This window comes from Choloepus didactylus, chromosome 4 (assembly GCF_015220235.1).
Source record: "Choloepus didactylus isolate mChoDid1 chromosome 4, mChoDid1.pri, whole genome shotgun sequence".
Classification (NCBI taxonomy): Eukaryota; Metazoa; Chordata; class Mammalia; order Pilosa; family Megalonychidae; genus Choloepus; species Choloepus didactylus.
The window spans coordinates 98,112,032-98,134,565 of NC_051310.1; the positions used below are offsets into that span (position 1 = coordinate 98,112,032).

The 22,534-nt window shown below is 41.5% G+C and overlaps 1 long non-coding RNA gene across 1 annotated transcript in view; it reads left to right on the forward strand.

The window, feature by feature from the left end:
- The window catches only part of LOC119533289, a 72,794-nt gene that overhangs the window by 29,044 nt on the left and 21,216 nt on the right, over positions 1–22,534 (forward strand). Inside the window, exon 2 of the long non-coding RNA XR_005216619.1 lies at positions 6,375–6,689. This is a non-coding gene — a long non-coding RNA (uncharacterized LOC119533289). The remainder of the gene's footprint in view (positions 1–6,374; positions 6,690–22,534) is intronic.

Genomic DNA, 22,534 nt, shown 5'->3' on the forward strand with positions numbered 1-22,534 from the left:
AAAGATCCATTTTCCATATAAGGAAACATTTCCAGGTTCTGGGGGTTTGACGTGGAAATCTTTTGGGGGAGAAATTTTTGACTTATCATAATGGATATTTGAGTTGTTTCCACTCTTGACTATTTGGAATAATGCTGGTATGAAAACTTGGGCACACATTTTTATGTAGACATATGTTTTCAATTCACTTCTACCCCTACACCCATCACGGAGCCATTCACACTCTTCCCGTCTCCTGACCTACCATTATAGCTGTATTTCTAAGTTTATTTAGAAAAGCAATCCCATTATTATGACTCTGTAAATACCATTCAGAGTTTACCCATGTAGTATACTCTGATTACTTTTCCTTTCCTTCATATCATTTTTTTGTTTTCCCTGAACTTAACTGTCTTGGTTTTATTTTTTATCTGCTTAGTTTTCTATGTATTTATCACTAGCTCAACCCCTAACTCTTCTGTGGCCGTATAAACTTCTCAGTTTACTCAAAGCCATCTCTTACTCCCTCATTTCTCAGAGCCACCAACCTGCTCTACCCACATCTGTCACACAGCTGTCATCAAGGGCTCTCCCTCCACCTTCACCCTGAGAATTTCATCCATTCCACTTTTCCTGGATCCACTGTTTCCAGCATCCCATGACTTCATTTTTCTTTGTTTACTCCATTGGTTTATTGGAGCACATCCTCCAACATGCTGAGAAAATATGAACAGGAGATAAAATTTTTGAGACCTTAGCTATCTGAGAATATCTCTATTATTTGACAGTTTGTCTAGTTATAGAATACTAAATTAGTTATCACTTTCTTTCTGTATTTAACATTGACACCAAATTAGAAATGGGTCATACAAGAAAAAAGGTATAGGATAAGACACTAAGCAATTTAGATGCAAAAGCTTAAATAAAATACTGGCAGACTGAATTCAGCAAAGTATAAAGTAATAAGGTGGCTTATTGAATGCTTGCAAGTTTGAGTCAACATTAAAAATTAAATAATTGAATTCACCACATTTATAGATCAAGGGAGAAAAGATAAATGTTTATCTCAAGAGATGTCAACAAAGCATTTGATAAAATCCAACAACCTTGTGTAATAAAACTCTCAGCAAATTAGGAATAGAGAAGAAGTTCCCTTACCTGGAAAATCAGAACTCACATGATATTTCATGATTAATTAGACATTTTCCTTAAAATTGGCAATAAAAAGGATGATTTCCATTGCTATTTCTAATAAACATTTATCAGTGGATGATGAAGCCAGAACATTAAGACAAGAACAAGAAATAAAAGGTATTATTTTCATTATTCATAAATGAATGCTATGATTAAAATATACTTTGTCTGATAATAATATAGCACCTCAGTTCTCTTTTGATTACTATTGCATGAAACATTTTTTCATTCTTTTACTTTCAAACTCATTATATTTTTGTATCTAAAATGAGTCTTTTATGGAGAACATATAAATAGTGTTTTTTCATCCATTCTGTCCATCTATGCCTTTTAATTGGAGAATTTAACTCATTTATATTTAAAATAATTACTAAGAAAGAAGGACTAACTTCTGCCACTTATCTATTTGTTTTCTAAATGTCTTACTACCCTTTTTTGGTATTTATTGACTTTTTGTAGTGTACCATTTTGATTTCCTTTTTCTTTCCATTTCTGTATGTTTTTTATTTATTTACTTAGTGGGATTATAATTGGGATTACAATTAACATCTTAGACTTACAACAACCTAGTTTTAATAATACCAACTTAGAATTAGAACCATTCTTGGCTGCTCATTCTTGTACATACAATCCAGCATTTCTGGTAAGGGCACCCATGCTGATACACTCAGCCCTGTCTAAAACAATGTTTTTTCCTCCTTGTCCAGCTCATTAGAATCCTACCCTTTCCCTATCAGTGTACTCTGCTTTCATCTAAGTGCTATGCCAGGATCTGTTTGATACTGACGTATAAAAATGTGGGTTTTTTTTGTATTTGTATGTATTTTAAATAAAAAAAATGAAAGAGGTGCAATTACTACCATATATGTTTGTGTGTGTGTGTGTGTGTGTGTGTGTGTGATCTATCTATCTATATATATATACATATATATATGATTGCAATGACTAGCCTTGTGGCTTTGAACAATCCATGTAACCTCTCTTAGTAACTGTCTGCTAATCTCTACAACAAGAAAATAATCACCCTTACTTTGAAGAGTAGGTTTGAGAATATGAGTGAATATACACAGCTATCACTTTGTCTGACACATAACCCAGGGAGGGTCATTTGCATAGACTCTGATGTGCAGGGTGACCTCTAGAGTTATGAAATATCCTGGCCTAGGTCATGGATAGTCAACTGATGATGGTAGAAGGTCATTGAAAGCCCTTTCTCTAACAATTTGCAGATCTACTAATTTTTCAGTGCTAAAGCTATCACCCTGGCACTCCTCTATTCAAAACTGGAGGTAAGAAAAGATACAGAATGTAATGCTTTTAGGTAGTCCGTATTTACTCACCTTTGAAATTTTTGATTGATTTACTTTGACTACTTAAACACACATCCAGACTAAGGGATCTCAGTGCCTGAACATCCTACAGTGTGAAAGGAAGAAGCAGAGATGTCTGTTTCCAAAGCACTGTCAAGGATGGTACATTAGGGCAGAGTCATGTTATTTTTTTCAACCATTTCATTACACAAACTCTTTTCTCATTTTATTTAATCCTAAATTATATTGTAATAGTCTTTATTTCCTTTTTCCTGTTTTAACTGTTGTAGATAAATCCAAAGAGCACTGCAAAGTTAACAACCCACAAACATTCATACATTCAAGAAATATTTTCCAGTATATCCTAGGGGACAGGCACTTTTCCAGGCACCAGAAAAACACTAACAGACAGAAAAGACAATTTCCCATCCTCAGGGACCTTCTGTTTTTGTGGAGGAGATGTATGATCAACAACATATGATATATATAATATAAAATGATGAAGGGATGGGATATGTCATTTTAGAGTCATCTCCAGCTGTCTCTCCCTCACAAAGAGTCCTCTTTTCACTGTGAACAGGAAAAGTACACTGACACTTTTCTAAAGGGACTTTGTAAGCTCAGTGAATATGAAAAAACAAATGTAATTTCAGTTTCATTTTATTGGTTTTATCTGCTGCCCTGTCAGTCCTCTTTGGTAACATAATTACACAGCTGACAGTGGGACACAAAGCAATTACTCCTTATGGGAATCTGAGAGATGCTTTTTGTGTAGTTGTGAGAGACTAAATAATATTTCCAGTGACTTCTATGGGGAGTATGCACTATTGAAGATGCCACGAGGAATGGACAGGGAGCTATTCCAAGGGCTTCACATAGTGCTCAATCTGCTCTTTGAGTCCTTCCCTGTAGATTATGACACCGAATTTAAAATTCCGTTTTCATTGTCTTGCAACTTGTAGGCGGTCTGAGGGGACTTTTTTTCTGTAGGACCTTATGAATACATATGGCAAGATAATTTATTGAACATTAAATTCCATATAAAATCTTCCTACATTTTTCTTCCTGTTCAACCTCATTTCAAGAAGGTACTTGGGCTCTGCAAGGCGGAAGCCACCAAAAGTGCATGGCTCTTAGTATCTGATGTGGAAGTCTCAGCTCACTGAGTGATCACACTGAGTGAACTGGAGGCTGATGGGAGTGGGGAGGGGAGTGGGAGAGGAGAGTCCTAGACACTGGAAAAGGGTGGAGCCCCTGCTTCTTGATAGTGCCCTGGGGAAGGTGGCATCACTTTGGAGGGAGATGGTGACACATGGGAGCCAAATCCTTCCATGATGCTCCCAGGTCTTCCGTGGTGCTTGTGTTCAAGCCAGGAATGAAAGCCATAAGCCAATGCTTCTGGAAAGACCACACAGGCTGGAACAATGGGTATGTTTGGGCTCTTCTCTAATGCCTTGGTCCTTCATTAGACCTAGGGTATTACTGTGCAACTCTGGAGGACAAGGATGGGTAGGCTAAGAAGAAATAAGGCTAAACTTTCCACTAATCTGTGAAGCAAGGAGCTCTGAGATGGAATTTCATATATTTAAAGAAATATCATAAGATGCATTTTTGCATACATATTATGCACAGATTCACATCTACTTCTACCTATCATTCATTTAGCCATTCAGTGAAAAAAATTTACTGTATAATGGCTACATGTCAAACCCTATGCCAAATGGTGTTGATAGAGAAATAATGAAGAGAAGGTCACTCATAGTCTATTAAGAGAAACAGCCAAGTTTAAAAGTGTACCAATTATCAATTGCTATGTAACAAATGACACCAAAATATAGTGACTTGGAACAACCATTTACTGAATTCATGATTTTGCAGGTGGGAAATTTGGGGTTCTTCTGGTCTGGGCCAGGATCAGCTGGGCTCAGCTGGGCTCAATCATGTGTCTGTAATAAGCTTCCAATGTGGGGCGGAGGGTGGGGGGGAAGGCAGGGAGGCCAACTGGTCTAATATCAGCTCAGCTGCAATAGCTGGATCCTCTCTCTACATGTCCTTTCATTATCCAGCAGGTCTGGACTCACACCCATGGGTTCTTAGGTTGGAAGAGCATCAAGAGGGCAAGGTCCTTTTAATCCTCTGCTTGCTTGGGTTTGCTATTGTCCCAATGGTCAAAGCCATTCATTTGGATCTGTCCCAATTGAAGAGTGGATGAAGACACCTGCTCTTGATGAAAGAAGCTATAGTCATATCAGAAAGGTGTGGATGCAGATACTGAAAGAATTTATGGCCAGTTTTACAATGGTTCACAAGTAAATGCAATCAAGCGTGATCCCATGCTATGGAGTAGGCAGCAGGGCTTGGGCAATTCTAAGAGGAGGATGGTCAGGGAAGGCTTCAACCTGGAACTTGATGTATAAACCAAGTGTGAAAATCTCAGTGGATGTCAGGTTGTGGGAAATAGCCCCATGCCCTCAGAAAACCCAAAGTGTTCTGAGGCCACAGTTCAAGGTGAGGAGTCACATGGTGGGAGAAGAACCTGAAGAGATAGGATAAGGCCCCTTAGATACTTTTGCACTATTTCTGAACAAGTACAGTTCTTTTTTGTTCTGTTGTGTTTCCAACCACTTATTCCTGTTCTGCTTTCTGGAGTTTTCCTCTCAGGAGTGCTTCATGTACCTCTAAGCTGTAAGGCTCCTCCTTCCTCCCACCCCAGACTTCCTTAAACCCTGTCTCAACTGGTTTCCACAGTTTGCTGATTCCTTTTCTAAATGGCCTCTAGAACAAAAGTGGAGTCCAGTCCAAGCTAAGGGCAGTGGGCTTCTGCCCGAGTGTAGACCTAAACGTCCCAGACAGGACATCAGGGAGGTCTGGAGCCACAGTGATTTTCAAGAGGCCGTGATCCTGTTTTCCAGTGGTCCTGAGGGGAAGCACTTGGAGAAGGGGCGAAGTTGCTTCACATACGTCCTGGGATTCAGGGTGGGGAAGGTGAAGGGATGATGGCCTGGAGCCCCCCTGTTACCACCAGCAGGGAAGAGATTGAGCATTCAGGCTCTACGCTGGGTGCTATGAGGATGGGAGCTTTCATTGGGAGTCATTCATTTATTCATTCACTTATTTAACTTTTACTGAGTGCCTGTGATAGTCCTCCTTTCTGGGACTACGAAGATGAGGCAGACCCAGGCTTCCTCCCAAGTTGCTTGGAGTACTCTTGGAGGAGGCAGATTTGTAAATGAGCATCTCCCATGAGCCATGAGGGGTGCAAGGATGGGGGATATTCAAGCACTCTGAATACATAAAGCACCTTCGCCAATCTATTTCCTGTAGTATAACAGGGAGCATTCACACACACTTATTGGTCTCTGTTTCAAAGTGTTTGACATGGTACTAACCTATTTCCTCCTTTCAGTTACAGTCCTCTCTGTTTTACAGATGGGGAAAGTGAGGCATGGAGGGGTTAACTGACTGTCCAAAGTCACACTGCCAACAAGAGGTGGAGCTGGGACTCAGCACAGGAGTTTGGCTGGAGTCAGCTCTCGTCACTACCATAGTTCACCATTAGGGGGAGCCAGAGGACAGCAGGGAGAGAGGATAGTTTTCTGGCAGAGAAAACAGCCTGCAGACTTTTCAAGCAGACACTGGGTGACTAGGGCTGGAGAGACGGGCTCCAACCTGAGTCAGATGGGAGGTTTAGGAGAGACCAGCACCCCCTCACAGGCTGTTCTCATTCCCTGAATGAACATCTCTCCCCTCTAAGGGATGGCACTCTCTTTAATGGTGGGGAAAAGTTGCAACTCATTTTATTATAGGATTATCATATAATCTACCCCCCCCCACCCAATCCTAACCCCCATTTCAACAGCTTTACCATGTTTTTCTTGTTGCTGTGTTTAGGTTTAAACTGTGCCCACGGAACTGAGCTACGTCAGCAATGATGTCACACAGGGACCCCGGAGCCCTGTGCTCACTCGGATCCCAGGCCCTCTTCTGGGAGGTGTGGGTCCGAGTCTCCCTGTAGGACAGCGTCTGTGGCTACTGATGGATGGAAACACGTGACTAAATCCGTCCCCCACTCGCGAGGGGCTGGGGCATCACCTGTATCTGAGAGTTGGGATAAAAATTCTGCCAGAAACCCTTTTGGGCTCACCTTCACCCTGACTGGATGAAGCACTGATTTGGGAAGAGGAAGGCTTTCTCTGAGACTTTAAGGTAAGGGAGGAAAGAAAATTGTGATTGATTGATGGGAGCTGGGCAGTGAGGGGTCTGATTTTATCTGGAAATGAGGGCCACAGGGAGAGATGAAAGATTTGGAGTGAGGGATGAAGTTCACTGAGGCTTTACTGAAAAAAGTACTTCCTGTCATTTGGTAGACAGTCAGCAAATGAATATTAAATAAAGGACTCAAAGAGTGAATGAATGAACCAAAGAATTCTACAGTGAGTCTGAGGAGCTTTCCGGAATGGGCATAGACAAATCAGTTGATTGTTCAGGCTTGGAATCTTCCTGCTTCATGTGGATAGAGAGGAAGAAAATGAGCTACTAGAGCTGAGTGGTGTGGGGGAAAGGATAGTTAGGGAGACTTGTACTTTATTTTTATTATATCGTCTAATGAAGTTTGAGGAATTAAAGTTTATCAGGAGGTTCCAGGACTGGGAGGCATGAGGGGCACCCATATCCCAGGCAGACCGCAGAGTTCCCTGATGTTGTCCTTTCCTGAGAGGTTCCTCCTCTCCACCTTGGTTTTGTCCCTGGAGTTTTCACTCCTCTCATCCCCCTCCACACACACAATTCTCTTTCTTCATCGTCAACACTGCAGTTCTTCTCTCCTATTCAGAAACTCACACAGACCCTTAAGCTGACAGGTACAGCCACCCAGATATACTCAGCTGATGTGTGGGGCATCAAGGCTTTTAGATATGGATGTGTGTTTTCTACCTTCACCCTGAAGGAGTTCAACTAATAAGAACATGTCCAGAGGAGCTTCTTTTCAGAGAAAGTCAATTTTAACTTTCTACTGGTGCTTGGTTATGGAGGGTATGTAAAAAGCCTTAATAAAATACACAAATTATTCTTTCCTTTTAGTTATAATTCCTTTTATAAAAAGCTGTCCCCTACACAGAGTTTGAAGAGGTTAAAAGGGGTGAGCATTTCTCCTGCTTGACTGTTTACACTTTAAATTGACTGTCGTAGAAAATGTCTTTCAGAGAAGTCACATCCAATTATGAAGGTTCAGGGAAATGAAGTCATTTCCATGTTTCAAAGGAGTAAATTAGTTTGGCATTCAATGGATAAATATTGAAATAAACAAGCAAAAAATAACTTGAAGATACCCCAATTACAAATATAAAAATCCCAAGTTGTCTTACAGTGCTTTCAAAGAGTATGAACGTTTGCTGGAAGGTATTACCACCACAGTGCCATTTTGCACAGGAAACCTCACCCAAAGCAGAGTCCCCAAAGGGTTGGGGGGCAGTATGTGGGAAGAAGCAGTCATTGGGGTGTCCCAGAGTTGTTGGAAGGTAGGGAAGGCAAGGCTGCCAGGGATCCCTGAGACCACGGTGCTGGGCTCATAGCAGACGACCTACCCGGGGCCCAGGGAGCTCATGCGGACAACCGGACCCTGGTCAGCCCCTTAAGCCCTTGCAGGAGCCCAGGACCACATCCCTGAGCCCCGGACCAGGTGCTGGAGAATAAGAAGGGGCCCTGCGCGGTGACCTGGGGGTGGCTGGTCACTGCAATGCATGGTCACCGCACGTGTTCCCCTCCAAGGGGGCCATCCTGGGGCTGGAGGAGAGTGTCAGCTGCCGCGCCTTGCACAAGAGCTGCTGGAGAGGCAGCATCTCCCCTCCGCATCGCACCCTCCGGATGGACGGTGCCACCTGCTGCAGCAGGGCCTGGAGGTGGCTAAGAAGGGGGAAGTGGATGACAAGAAAGAAACCTGTCGCTGCCTCCAGCAGAAGATGGAAGAACAGAAACAGGAGCCGGACAGGCTGAGACAGGAGCTGGCACAGCTGCGGGGACAGGAGGCCTGGAGGCAGAAGGTGGGAGCAGAGGGTCCTCAAGGCAGAGGGGGAAGCACTTAAAGACCCTCCTTAAGGTGCTGACTAGGAGAGAGCAGGGTGTCTGTGCTGGGAAATGTGGGCCTCTCTGTAAAGGCCTCCTGTTAGGCCACTTTAGTTCAACTCCCCTCTTAGAGCTTCCACTCCAGTCACCTTACCCCCACCCCCAACCCTCCCGCATGGCGGGCCCGGCCCTGGGAGGAACTGGACTGAAGCAGCCTCAGAACAGCTGGCAGCAGACAGCAAGTCAGGTCAGGGCTCCCCCAGCCCAGGGGAAGAAAGGAGAGGCCCCGTCCAGGTGTGAGGTTTCCAGAACCCTGAAGATGAGCCACCCTGCAAGTTGGGAAAGAGAAATGGGATTTTGATGGTTTATTGGAGGCTGGGAAAGGACTTCAGGGAGGGCAGCTCCATGAAAAGTGTGAATATGTGGGATGTAACTGACTTCTCTGTGGTAGGTGGAAGCAGAGCAGATGCCAGGCTGTGGGGAGACCCTCCCCTATGTGGGCAATGGGCACAAAGCCCTACAACCAAGGACAGACTGCCCGGTCCCCTCCCAGCTACCTGCAGGCAGAGAGAAGCAGGAGGGCCTCATGACATAAAGTGCTCACCACATCCAAGTCTCCGGGCCCCAGATTTGCAGGCCTCACAGGGAGAGTTATTATGTACTGTCACCTTTTTGTGAGTGGAGGTGGCAGCTGGTGTGGAAAACTCCCAATGTCATTATCATTTCTAGATATCAGTAGTTCTTGTAATTACTGATGACTCCTGTCAAGGATCTCCTAGGATATAAGAGAACTTTTCCTTATACACGTGTTGCCCTCTGGTTGTGAGCTTTATCAATAGCACTTCCTTGGTCTTTCTTTTTTCTGTGGTTATCACCTGACCTCTCCTGAGATCAGAAAACAGGAAGAAGAAGGCTGACCTGGGACTGAAGGAATAAAAGGGAAGGGGATACCTCCTAACCCTGGGGAGAACAGAAACGACCCAGATCATCAGAGAGGAGGATGGGACGGGGCAGATTGAGGCCCAGATTGGATGGTGGGTGGAAAAGCCCAAGTTACAGCCGCAGCGTCAAGTCCCAGGCCTGGGTGGCCGGGAGGTGCCAGGGGTGTGTGACCCTAAGTGACACGGGGAGGTGGGCAGGGCCTCCACGACTGGCACATCCACCCCCAGGCTGCCCTGTGTGCATTTCTAGAGCAACGGTGGCAGGACACTCCTGTGAGGGACGGGGTCTGAAGTGAGGGCTTTGAGGAGGGGTCATTCTGCACAATCCTGATGATGAAGTAAAGCCTGTTTTGTGATGCTCCGAGGTACTGGCATGGGAAGGGTCTGACTTACCCAGAACACTGGGCAGAGGCTGGCTGGGCTGCCCTGATGGTCCCAAGAAAGTGGGCCCAAATCATCTTTTTCCTTAAACGCTGCATCTTCCCAGTTAACTTCCTTTATGGTCAGTCCTGAAAAAAGGCCTAGAATGCACCAGGATGAGTTTTCAAGTAGAGCAATTTGGGGAGAAACAAGGTAGCAGCACATCAGAGATAATCTGGTGGTGCTTGTGCTACCTAGTGAATTGAGCATCAGGTCCAGCCTTCAGATGCTTGGGAAGGAGCCGCATGAATACTTTCTGCTCATCGCCATCTACAGAGACCAGAAGAGGTCACTCGCTCTAGAGAGGAAGTAAGAAATCCGCTGGGTGTGACTTTTGTACATCTGTGGGTGTCTTCTTCATCCAGTGACTAAACTCTTTGAATCTGATGTTAAAGAGTATGTTTTCCCTATTTAAAAAAAAAAAAATCAAACAAAAAAGTTTTAAAGATATATCTGCAATTTTTTTTTCAACTAACAAATGTCTTACATTCTTATTATAATGCATGTGACAATACAGGTTTATATAAAGAAGTTATAATCAAACTTCTCCCCGTGTCCAATTTGAAGACCCGTGTGCATCCTTCCCTACATTTCATTTTGATCCCACACATGTAACCTGTCACAGATGCACGTGTATATCTATTTGCTTGCTTTTATGAAAATGGGTCACACTCTTCCCCCATTGCTTGCCTGTCTGCACCTGACAATCATGGTTCCCTGTAAGTCAGTAGATATGGCACTGACGCCTACCTTTTGGTTCTCCTACTTGTTAGCTCATATTTAAATAAATAAGTTAAATGGGAACAATTACAGTACACATTATGTACACTCAGATAAATCTACAGAAATGAAAAAATTATCATCCATTCTGTTTACAGTCTTTTCTGCATGCTCTACTTCTTCATCCCCTTCACCCATACAAGTGAATCCAAAGTAATTCATACCAACAATCTGGTAAATAGTTTATGTTATTATCATTGCTTAAACATCATACACAGGCATTAAAGTATACTCATCGACTCATTAATGCACACACATACATATATTTACATGCATCAAGTATATTCAGGTATTTGTTATTGTTTTACCCAAATTGGCTCATTTTATGCATATTTCTCTGCATCTTGCTTTTCTCCTTCAGTAACACCTCATGGAGATTTCTCTTACCCAACTGCTATAGCTTCATTTCATTCTAATGACTGCCTAATGTCACTGCAAGAGGTGGCTATACCATAAATTATCTTTCCATCATCAATGGGCAACCCTTTTACTTTTCCTGTTTTGTCTTTATGAACAATATAGCTGTAAACATCCTTTTGAATACTACAGCATTTATTTCTGTGGGGTAGATTCCTGGGAGTGAAATTTCCAGTTCAAAGAATATTTCAAAAATTTTAGAGCTTTCCCCATATGGCTGAAATAATGTTTCCAACCATATTTCAGGATATTCTTTTCCCCACAGCCCAGTCAGCAATAGCTGTTACTGATTTTTAAATTTTGCCAGTTTTACTGGTGATTTGAATGATATTTTCTCAACAAAGTTGTTTTTGAACAACTTTGACTATGTTTTTGTGCATTTGGATTTGCTCTGAATGGTCTGTTTGAATTCATTGCTCACTTTTCAAGTGCCCAATTTCTGTTTGCCTATTTTGTACAAAATATAGTTATTAGTCTTTTGCCATGTACATTCATGGACATTTCAAATAATTTTTGAAATATATTGCTTGTTTATCACATTTAAATGCTGTTTCCCCCTCCTAAATAGTTTAAATGTTTTATGGTCAATTACTTTTATCTTTTTCCTTATAGTTTCTGGGGTTCCTATCTAGGTTAAGAAAATCTCTCTTACCTGTGACATCCTATAATACAATATAATTGTTGTTTATTTCTTCTCTTAAGTCTCTAATTCTGTATGGTATGATGGTATTTTTTTCTCCTGAAAGATGATCCAGTTGAGTAAGCACCATTTATTAAATAAATCACAATTATTCTGAGTTGTAACACCACCTTTGTATACTTGGTTATTAGGATCTCACTGTGGGTATTCTATTTTGTTCCATTGGTCTATGTGTCAGTTCGTATGCTGATAACATATCAATGTGATCTGCTGTGTGATAAGCTGAGCCATGGCTTACTATACTTTTACATGATTTTTTCTTTATCATTTGGTATTTATTCTAGTATTTGGATCTTAAGAGTACTGTATAGTATAGAATTCACAAAACAACGGTTGTGATATTCTAATGAAATTTTACTACATTTAGTAAAATGTAGTTTTGGGGGACGACATTTATTTGACAATTCCTCCCATTCAGGAACATGGCATTTAAAAAATTTAATCATGTACTGCTTTATCTACGTTACTAGATTCATTTTCTTCATATTTTTCCTCCCTTGGTATTCCTGTCAAAACATTTTCCTAAGTAGTTTGTAGTTTTTGACATTGTTTGGTACAATCAAGTAGTAGTGGGAAGAGAACTGTTCTATTCTCCATACTCCGATTTCCATTTTTGGTTGCTTGTTTCTAGGTTAGAGAGAGCCCACTGATTTTGGTATATGGGTCTTGTATCCCTCTGTCAAATTTTTATTTTAATTTTCTAGGTATGAAATTATATTATCATTAAAAAAGAAAATTTTATCTCTTTTAGTATTTATACCTGTTATGAAAAATTTCTGATTTGTGTATTCACCTTTAAAACTATATGAGGGATGGATCTAAGATGGTGGCATAGCTAAGTAGTCCCCCTGGAATAACTAAAAAAAACCAGAAACAACTAGTAAGTAATCCGGAATAACCGCAGGGGGACAGACGTGACCGTCCACTCATCATACACCAACCCGAATTGGGAGGATTGTCTGAGATCACAGCATAAAATCTGTAAGTAAGAACTGCGGATCCAAATCAGGAGACCCCTTCCCCTCATCCCAAGCTATGAAGCCTTGTGGTGCCAGAGAGAAGCTTTCTCCCAGCAAGGGAATATAGCTCAGCTGAGCTCCAACTGGGGTTTTAATTAGCGAGTGTGAACTGCTCACTATGAAGTATGAATCTCCAACAAGTAGACAGAGGCTTTGGGTGACGACTAACCTTGGAAAGCCAGAGGGTCACCTCAGACTAGCTCTGTTCCTTTTTCAACTCAGTGGTGAAAGCCTCGGCCATTTTCAGTTCCCAGTTCTGTGACCCAGCCAAGGGTGTGGCACAGGCAGAGAGAGACCATTGAAATGCTAATAACCTCCCCCTAGGGCCTCTATCTTCTCTAAGAGGAAAGGGGTGGGGCCCAGCTCTACTACCTGCCTTTCATTCAGAACTTACACCAGTCAAGAATTACAGGCTATACCCTACCTCCATGGTTGCTAACATGACCACAGACATAGGGGACTGGTGGTTTGATGGGTTGAGCCCTCTACCATAAGTTTTACCCTTGGGAAGACGGTTGCTGCAAAGGAGAGGCTAGGCCTCCCTATGGTTGTACCTAAGAGCCTCCTCCCGAATGCCTCTTTGTTGCTCAGATGTGGCCCTGTCTCTCTGGCTAAGCCAACTTGGCAGGTGAAATCACTGCCCTCCCCCCTACGTGGGATCAGACACCCAGGGGAGTGAATCTCCCTGCAACGTGGAATATGACTCCCGGGGAGGAATGTAGACCCGGCATCGTGGGACGGAGAACATCTTCTTGACCAAAAGGGGGATGTGAAAGGACATGAAATAAGCTTCAGTGGCAGAGAGATTCCAAAAGGAGCCGAGAGGTCACTCTGGTGGGCACTCTTACGCACACTTTAGACAACCCTTTTTAGGTTCTAAAGAATTGGGATAGCTGGTGGTGGATACCTGAAACTATCAAACTACAACCCAGAACCCATGAATCTCGAAGACAGTTGTATAAAAATGTAGCTTATGAGGGATGACAATGGGATTGGGAAAGCCATAAGGACCACACTCCCCTTTGTCTAGTTTATGGATGGATGAGTAGAAAAATAGGGGAAGGAAACAAACAGACAAAGGTACCCAGTGTTCTTTTTTACTTCAATTGCTCTTTTTCACTCTAATTATTATTCTTGTTATTTTTGTGTGTGTGCTAATGAAGGTGTCAGGGATTGATTTAGGTGATGAATGTACAATTATGTAATGGTACTGTAAACAATCGAAAGTACGATTTGTTTTGTATGACTGCGTGGTATGTAAATATATCTCAATAAAATGAAGATTAAAAAAAAAAATTACTGGAGCATTGTATAAGATCAGACAGAAGGAGCAAGCTGCTACAGCCGAGAGAGACACTTTGAAGAAAGCACAGGAGCTGCAGATGAGAGAAAGTTTGAAGACAGCTGTTAAAAGCAGACTCGCTCCAGAGAAGCTAAGAGAGGACAAATACCCCAAGTGCTACTAAGAGTGACATTTTTGAGGAATTGCAGCCTAGAGAGGAAAGTCCTGGGAGAAAGCCATTTTGAAACCAGAACTTTGGAGCAGACCCCAGACACGTGCCTTCCCAGCTAACAGAGGTTTTCTGGACACCATTGGCCATCCTCCAGTGAAGGTACCCGATTGCTGATGTGTTACCTTGGACACTTTATGGCCTTAAGACTGTAACTGTGTAACCAAATAAAACCCCTTTTATAAAAGCCAAAAAAAAAAAAAAAAAAAAAAAGAAAGAATTATAGGCTAATCTTTGCATCAGGCAGAGAGTGCCCCTGCACAGCCCGGTGGCCCGGGGCTTCCCTTGAGGGATGACACGCACTAGCGACATAGCACAGCCTTCCCTCAGCAGAGGTCCTGGAAGAGCACAGCTGAGAAGGGGGGCCTGCTCAGAAAACCCAGGGACGCTACGTGAATGCCGGTGGTTTGTGGGTCAGTGACAGAGAAAATCTGGAGCAAAACTGAAATGAAGGCTTAGACTCTTGCAACAGCCTTGAATCTCCAGGAACACCTGGGAGGTTTGAATATTAAAGCAGCCCTGCCTCCCTGACCACCCAGACACACACACCACGTTCAGGGCGGACAGCTCCAACAACAAACCCAAACTGAGTTCACCAACTGAACGCCACAAAAATCATTTCTCCACACACCACAGAGACAGAGTTGGGGAGAACTGACTTGAGGGGTACAGGTGACTTGCAGACGCCATCTGCTGGTTAGTTGGAGAAAGTGTACGCCACCAACTTGTATTTCTGAAAAATTAGGTTGGCATTTTTTTTTTACAACTTGAAAGAACCCCATCAAGCAAAGCAAATGCCAAGAGGCCAAAAACAACAGAAAATCTTAATGCATATGATAAAAACAGGTGATATGGAGAACCCGATCCCAAAAACCCAATTCAAAATATCAGAAGAGACACACAGTACTTGGCACAATTAATCAAACAATGACAATCGAGGAACGAAAACATGGCACAGTATATAAAAGACATGAAGAAGACCATGGAACAGGATAAAAGGGACATCAAGAAGACCCTAGAAGAGCATAAAGAAGAAATTGCAAGATTAAAAAAATAGAAGATCTTATGGAAATAAAAGAAATTGTTGGCCAAATTAAAAAGACTCTGGATACTCATAATACAAGATTAGAGGAAGTTGAACAATGACTCAGTGTCCTAGAGGTCCACAGAACAGAAAATGAAAGAACAAAAGAAAGAATGGAGAAAAAATCGAAAAGGATCTCAGGGATACAATAGATAAAATAAAACGTCCAAATTTAAGACTCATTGGTGTCCTAGAAGGGGAAGAGATGGGTAAAGGTCTAGAAAGAGTATTCAAAGAAATTGTTGGGGAAAACTCCCCAAACTTTCTACACAATATAAATACACAAAGCATAAATGCCCAGTGAACTCCAAATAGAATAAATCCAAATAAACCCACTCCAAGACATATTCTGATCAGACTCTCAAATACTGAAGAGAAGGAGCAAGTTTGAAAGCAGCAAGAGAAAAGCAATTCATCACACACAAAGGAAACAACATAAGACTAAGTTGTAACTACTCAGCGGCCACCATGGAGGCAAAATGGCAGTGGCATGACATATTTAAAACTCTGAGAGAGAAAAATTTCCAACCAAGAATACTTTATCCAGCAAAACTCTCCTTCAAATTTGAGGGAGAGCTTAAATTTTTCACAGACAAACAAATGCTGAGAGAGTTTGCCAATAAAAGACCTGCCCTACTTCAGATACTAAAGGGAGCCCTACCGACAGAGAAACAAAGAAAGGAAAAAGAGATATAGAGAATTTTAACAGACATATATAGAACCTTACATCCCAAATCACCAGGACACTCTTTTTCTCTGGTGATCATGGATCTTTCTCCAGAATGGACCATATGCTGGGACATAAAACAAGCTCAAGAAATTAAAAAAACAAACAAACAAACAAAAAAACAATTGAACATATTCAAAACACAATCTCTGACCACAATGGAATACAAATACAAGTCAATAATTTTTGAATTGTAACTCCACTATTTACTTCCTACATGATATAAAATACACAAACTCTAATGACAAATCAATGGTTTTGAACTCAATGTAAAATCTGTAATTTTTGACAAGAACTATGTAAAGGTGGGGGAATGGAGTATAGGTACATAGTTTATGTGTCCTGTTGAAATTAAGTTGGTATCAAAGAAAAACAAGATTGTTATGGATTTAAAAGTTTAATTTTAAGCCCCACAGTAAACACAAAGAAATTATCAGAGAATATGACCATAGAGGTGAAAAGTAGAGTCTGGGTAAGAGAAATGGGGGAAGGGGCAATGGGGGGTTAAGAAATGAGTGTAGGGTTGCTGTTTGAGATGAAGGGAAATTTCTAGTAATGGATGGTGGGAAGGTGATAGCATTACAACATTCTAAATGTGATTAATCCCACTAATGGAAGGCTAGGGAGGGGGTGGAATGGGAAGATTTAGGCTGTATACATGTTTCCACAATTGAGGGGGAAAAAAAAAAGACAGTCTAAATAGATGACAATTGAATGCCAAGGATGACCCTGGATGGGATTGGAGGATGGAGGACAGGAGGCTCAAAGGGACACAGTTGAGACATAAGGAAAAGGAAATAGAATGTAAGCTTTGTATCATTGTTGAATCTCTTGTACTTCTTAGCTGCGCTTAATGGGATTGCATAAAAGAATGTTCTTGTTCATGGGAAGTGTGTATGTGAATTATAGTGTTTGTTCAAGGATGTGTGCAGCTAGCTCTCATATGTTCAGAAGACAGAGCAATAGATGATAGATGATAGATAGGAAGAGAAGGAGGGAAAGAAATAGTGGTGTGACAACATGTTAAAGTTAGTGGATCGGGGTATCGGCGGGGGTCAGGGAATGCTGGAGTTCTGTGTATGGGGTTTGTATTGTTTTTGCAACTGTTCTTATAACTTTGAATTTATTTCAAAATAAATTTTAAAAAAATACTATATGAGTAAACTATCCCATAACACAGGAGTTATTACTATGGCAAGGGCTCTGGAAACAGGTCTAATATGCTACTTAGAAATGCGGGAAAGCCACTGGCTTACATTATATGAGTCGAGATGCCAGAAATGCAGTGGCAGATGGCGGGAGAAGGGATGAAAGTCCCAGGAATTGATGCTGGAATGGGTTTTCTATATAAGACCATCTTTGTAGGTCACGAAGGACACTCCTTTTACCAAAACAATAAGGAATGCACAGGGGAGGGGAGCCTCAGCAGCCTCAGCATCATTGAGAACTTCAGAATGTCTGTCCTCCATAGGGTGGAGTTCACTGTAGGAAATGGACTGTCTAGAAGCAATGGGAATAATAGGATCCCAGGTTAACAGAGGTCAGGTGAGAGCACTTACCTGTCAGAAGCAAGGTGGGTGCAATTACCATGATGGTCGGCAGGGTCAATGTATTAGTCATGTATGATGAGGGATAAATAGCAAAATATTCTGTTTGTTTTAATACAATTTGAAACTAGGCAAAGATACCTGTTATGACTTTTATCATTCAACATAGTTGTGTGACAGAATCGTAGGTGGTTATTATCTCCTTTTGTATTTTGCAAAACTTTTACAGAGTACATCCATAAGTTCTATATCAGAAAAATATTTTGCCAGAAAAAAAATTTTTTTAATAGGTGGTAAACACACCTATTGCTCTGAATCCACAGGATTTGGCTACTAAGCTATTAAAATCTGTCCTCCAAAGAAGAAAATTGTAATTCCAAAGTTCACTTTACATAAAGATGAAAAAAAATACAATCAGTTTTTTTTTTATTTAAAAAATTTTTATTTCGAAATACTAACAAATTACAGGACTGTTACAAAAATAATACAAATTCCATACAGAGAACTCCAACATACCACTTTCCCCCAGATACCCAGATCTACTAACTTTAACATTTTGCCATATATATGCCATATCATTACATCTATCCATATAGCTGACTGTCAATGTCTTAATCCATTTTCTGAACACTTGAGTATAGGTTGCATATATCATGCTCCCTGAACATTTAACACTGCTATGTCTATTTCCAGAGAACAAGGATATTCACTTATGTAACCACCTTTAATGCAGCTGTCAAGTTCACAAAATTTAACATTGATATAAAGCTTATACATAGTCTGTATCCCAATTTTTTCATATATCCCCTGAATATCCTTTTTGTGCCTTTTCTCCTCTCCTATTAGATCCCATCCAGGATCATTTATTGCATTTAATTGTCATTGTCTCTTTAGTTGCTCCTCCTCCTTCTTTAAACTGTGGGAACATATATACAGAAACTTTCCCATCCCAGCCATTCCTACCCATACCATTCAGCAGGATTAATCACATTCACAATGTTGTGGTACCCTCACCATCTTTCATTACTAAAACTTTCCCATCTCCTCCCATCTCCCCAAACAGGTTCCCTACACCCATTATGCATTAATTCCCCATTCCCCCTAACTCCCACCCTGACAACCTGTGCTCCACTTTTTTTACTCTGAGATTGCATATTCTCTAATACTTTCTTTGTAGTTACCATTGGGCTTAAATTTAACATTCTAAGTCTGTAAAAATCTTATTTTCTTTGATACCAATTTGACTTCAATAGTATATACAAACATTTTCCTAGACCCTCTATCCCCTGACTTTTATGTAGTTCTTGTCACCAATTACATGTTTATACACTGTGAGTCCAACACCAATGATTTATTAATTACATTTTATGCATTTACCGTTTAGATCTTGTAGAGTATAAGTAGTGGAGTTACAAAGCAAAAATACAATAATATTTGCATTTATATTTACCTCTGTTGTTACTCTTACTGGAGAGCTTTATTTCTTCATGTGGCTTTGATCTGTTGTCTACTGTCCTTTCCTTTTAACCTGCAGAACTCTCTTTAGCGTCTCTTGTAGGGCTGGTCTTGTGGTAGTGAACTCCCTCAGTTTTTGTCTCTCTGGGAATGTCATAATCTCTTCCTTATTTTTTGAAAGAAAGTTTTGCCAGGTACAGAATTCTTGGTTGGCAAATTTTTTTGTTTTCAGTACTTTATGTCCTCCCTCTGCCTTCATGCTTCCATGGCTTCTGATGAGAAATTGGCACTTAATCTGATTGGGGCTCCCTTTTACATGTTACTTCCTTCTTGAAGCTTTCAGAATTCTCTGTTTATCTTTGGTAACTGATAGTCTGATTATAATATATTATGGTGTGGGGTCTGTGTGGGTTTATCCTACTGGAGTTTGTTGAGCGTCCTGGATGTGTACTCCATGTCTTTTATTAAATTTAGGAAGTTTTCAGCCTTTATACCTTTAAATATTCTCTCTGCCCTTTCTTTTCCTTCTGGGACTCCCACAGTTTATATGTTGGTATGCTTGACAGTGTCCCACAGGTTCCTCAGGCTCTGTTCATTTTCTTCATTCTTCTTTCTCCTCAGACTATGATTTCGGTTGTCTTGTGATCAACTTCACTGATTGATTCTGCCAGCTCCAGTCTGTTGTTGAACCCCCTGGAATTTTGGTTCCTTTTTCTAATTTCCATCTCTCTGTTGATAGTCTCTCTTTGTGTTCAGCTTTTGTTCTCTTGATTTCCTTTAGATCTTTGTCTTGTTTTCTTTTAGTTCTTTGTGCATATTTAGGGCCATTTATTTTAAGTCTTTTTCTGCTCTGTCCCAGGTCTGCTCCTCCTCATTGATGGCTTCTAATGCTTTACTCTTCTCCTTTGCCTGGGCCATTACTTCTTATTTCTTTGTATGTTTTATAATCTTTTGTTGAAACCTGGACATTTTGATATTTTAATGAGTTACTGCTGGAATTGAGAGTCTGAGGTGCCTGTTCCTTAAGCTTGTGTCCACTTGGTATGACAGTTTTTCTTGAATTCCAGGAGCTTATTCTATTAGGAAGTGAAAGTTAATCCAGGAACCCATTGAGGAAATGCTCTTTAGCATCCGAGCTTGCAAGCCATCCTCCTGCCCCACAGGACAAGGGGTCGCTTTTCCATCCACTATACTAGAAGCGCTCATCCTAATACCCCTACAATCGGATTTTAAAAATGAATAAAGAAACTTCCTAGTGTGTAGATTCAAACTGGGGCCAATCTGAACTTTCCTTATAGAGGAATAATGATTAGAAAACACAATCCCATCAGACCTGAAAATACTGTGGTTTCTTCCCAGATAAAGGCTTTGCTGATTGTCCTTCTGTAATCTTCCAGTGCTGGTACAGTGAAAACTGAGGCCGAGTCAGCATGGAAACAGGCGGTGATGACAGCCAGTTGTGTCATGACCTTTGTGGAAAGCAGGAAATTATGAAATGTGAAGCTTGTTGTGGGAGTTAATGCATTTCTCTCTAGTTCTAGAAGAAGAGGGTGTTCATTTTCCTGTCCAGACAGAACTAGTTGTGAATTTTGGGCGACTTGCAGATTTACTCAGGCACATGTGGAAACTGCTGATTTCCTCCCAAATTGCATCAATGATTCTCAACTTTTAGACTCTAAAGTTTTGAGTGCCTACTAATCTCTCTCGGTGCTTATTAAAAATGTACATTCCCAACTCTGACCCAGAATTCTGAGTCAAGGATTCAGGGTTGGGCCCCTGAATCTGCATTTTAAAATGATCCTCCCAGGAGATTATTTGAGAATTTGCTATGTCCATTCAGGCAGCCAGAAGTGAGCACGGCAGCAACATTACATCAGAATAACCTGGACACCCCATAACATATACTTTGCAATTCTGTCTTGAGGAGTCTTGGTTCATGTTTGGCTGCACAGGGTTTGTGTTTACAGATGCTCTAAAGCTTAGAGAAGGGGCAGGGAGCAGGAGTGAGGGGGTTAGCCAAGAAGAGTAAATGGGGAAGCACTTTCAGGGATTTTGTCATCACATTATTCTCCTGGCTTAAAACTTCTCTTCCTATTGTCTACTGTACCCAACTAGGTGCCATATCCTGTGTCAATTCAAGTAAATTGATTAGAGTGCATCTGAGACCTCATTCTGGTCCATGGTAAAGAGTGTCGTGATTGATTAGCAATGTCTGCTCTGAGCAAGGGAGGGAAGTGTGACAGCACATGTGCTACTGACTTGCTTTCCTGGCCCAAAAGGCCCAGACAGCCCTTCATGATCTAGGCTCAGTCTCCAGGCTCATTTCTCTCAATATACCCTCCCAGTTCCCTTCATCCACCCATATCCAACTCTCACTGTTTTCTGAACACATGAGCCTCTGGTGTCTCCATATTTTGCATGTGATAGTTCACCTGTCTAGCTTACTCTGCTAGGAGAGTCCTCATCTTCCTTGAAACCTGCTCAGATCCCAGCTCCCCTGTGCTGCCCTGTTGATAGCTCACCAGGTGGTATTCCTCACCCACACTCTCCTACTTGCCCCCACATACCTTCTGTCCTAGTTTGCTAATGCTGCAGAATGCAAAACACCAGAGATGGATAGGCTTTTATAAAATGGGGGTTTATTTCACTACACAATTACAGTCTTAAGGCCACAAAGCATCCAAGGTAACACATCAGCAATTGGGTACCCTCACCGGAGGATGGCCAATGGCTTCTGGAAAACCTCTATTAGCTAGGAAGGCAGCTGGCATCTGCTCCAAAGCTCCGGCCTCAAAACGGCTTTCTCCCAGGACGTTCCTTTCTAGCAAGCTTGCTTCTCTTCAAAACATCACTCCCAGCTGCACTCTCTTTTCTCTCTTTGAGTCAGCTCATTTATATAGCTCCACCAATCAAGGCCCACCCCGAATGGGTGGGGCCACGCCTCCATGGGAACATCTCATCAAAATTATCTCCCACAGCTGGGTGGGGCACACTCCAAGCAAATCTAACCAACACCAAAACTTCTGCCCCACACAAGACTACAAAGGTAATGGCATTTGGGGGACACAATACACTCAAACCGGCACACCTTCCATCTCCTTTTCCCATAGGAATTACACTGCACCAGGATGGTGCATCTTTCTGTTCACTGACTTGGTTGTAAACTTCTTATCTATCATATCCCTGAGGTCCATTTCTATTTTTTCAATTTTTTTCCCCATTCTTTCTTTTATGCTTTCATTTTCCATTCTGTCATCTTCCAGGTCACTGATTCGTTGTTCAACTTCCTCTAGTCTTGTACTATGAGTGTCCAGAATCTTTTTAATTTGGTCAACAGTTTCTTTAATTTCCATAAGATCATCCATTTTTTTTATTTAGTCTTGCAATGTC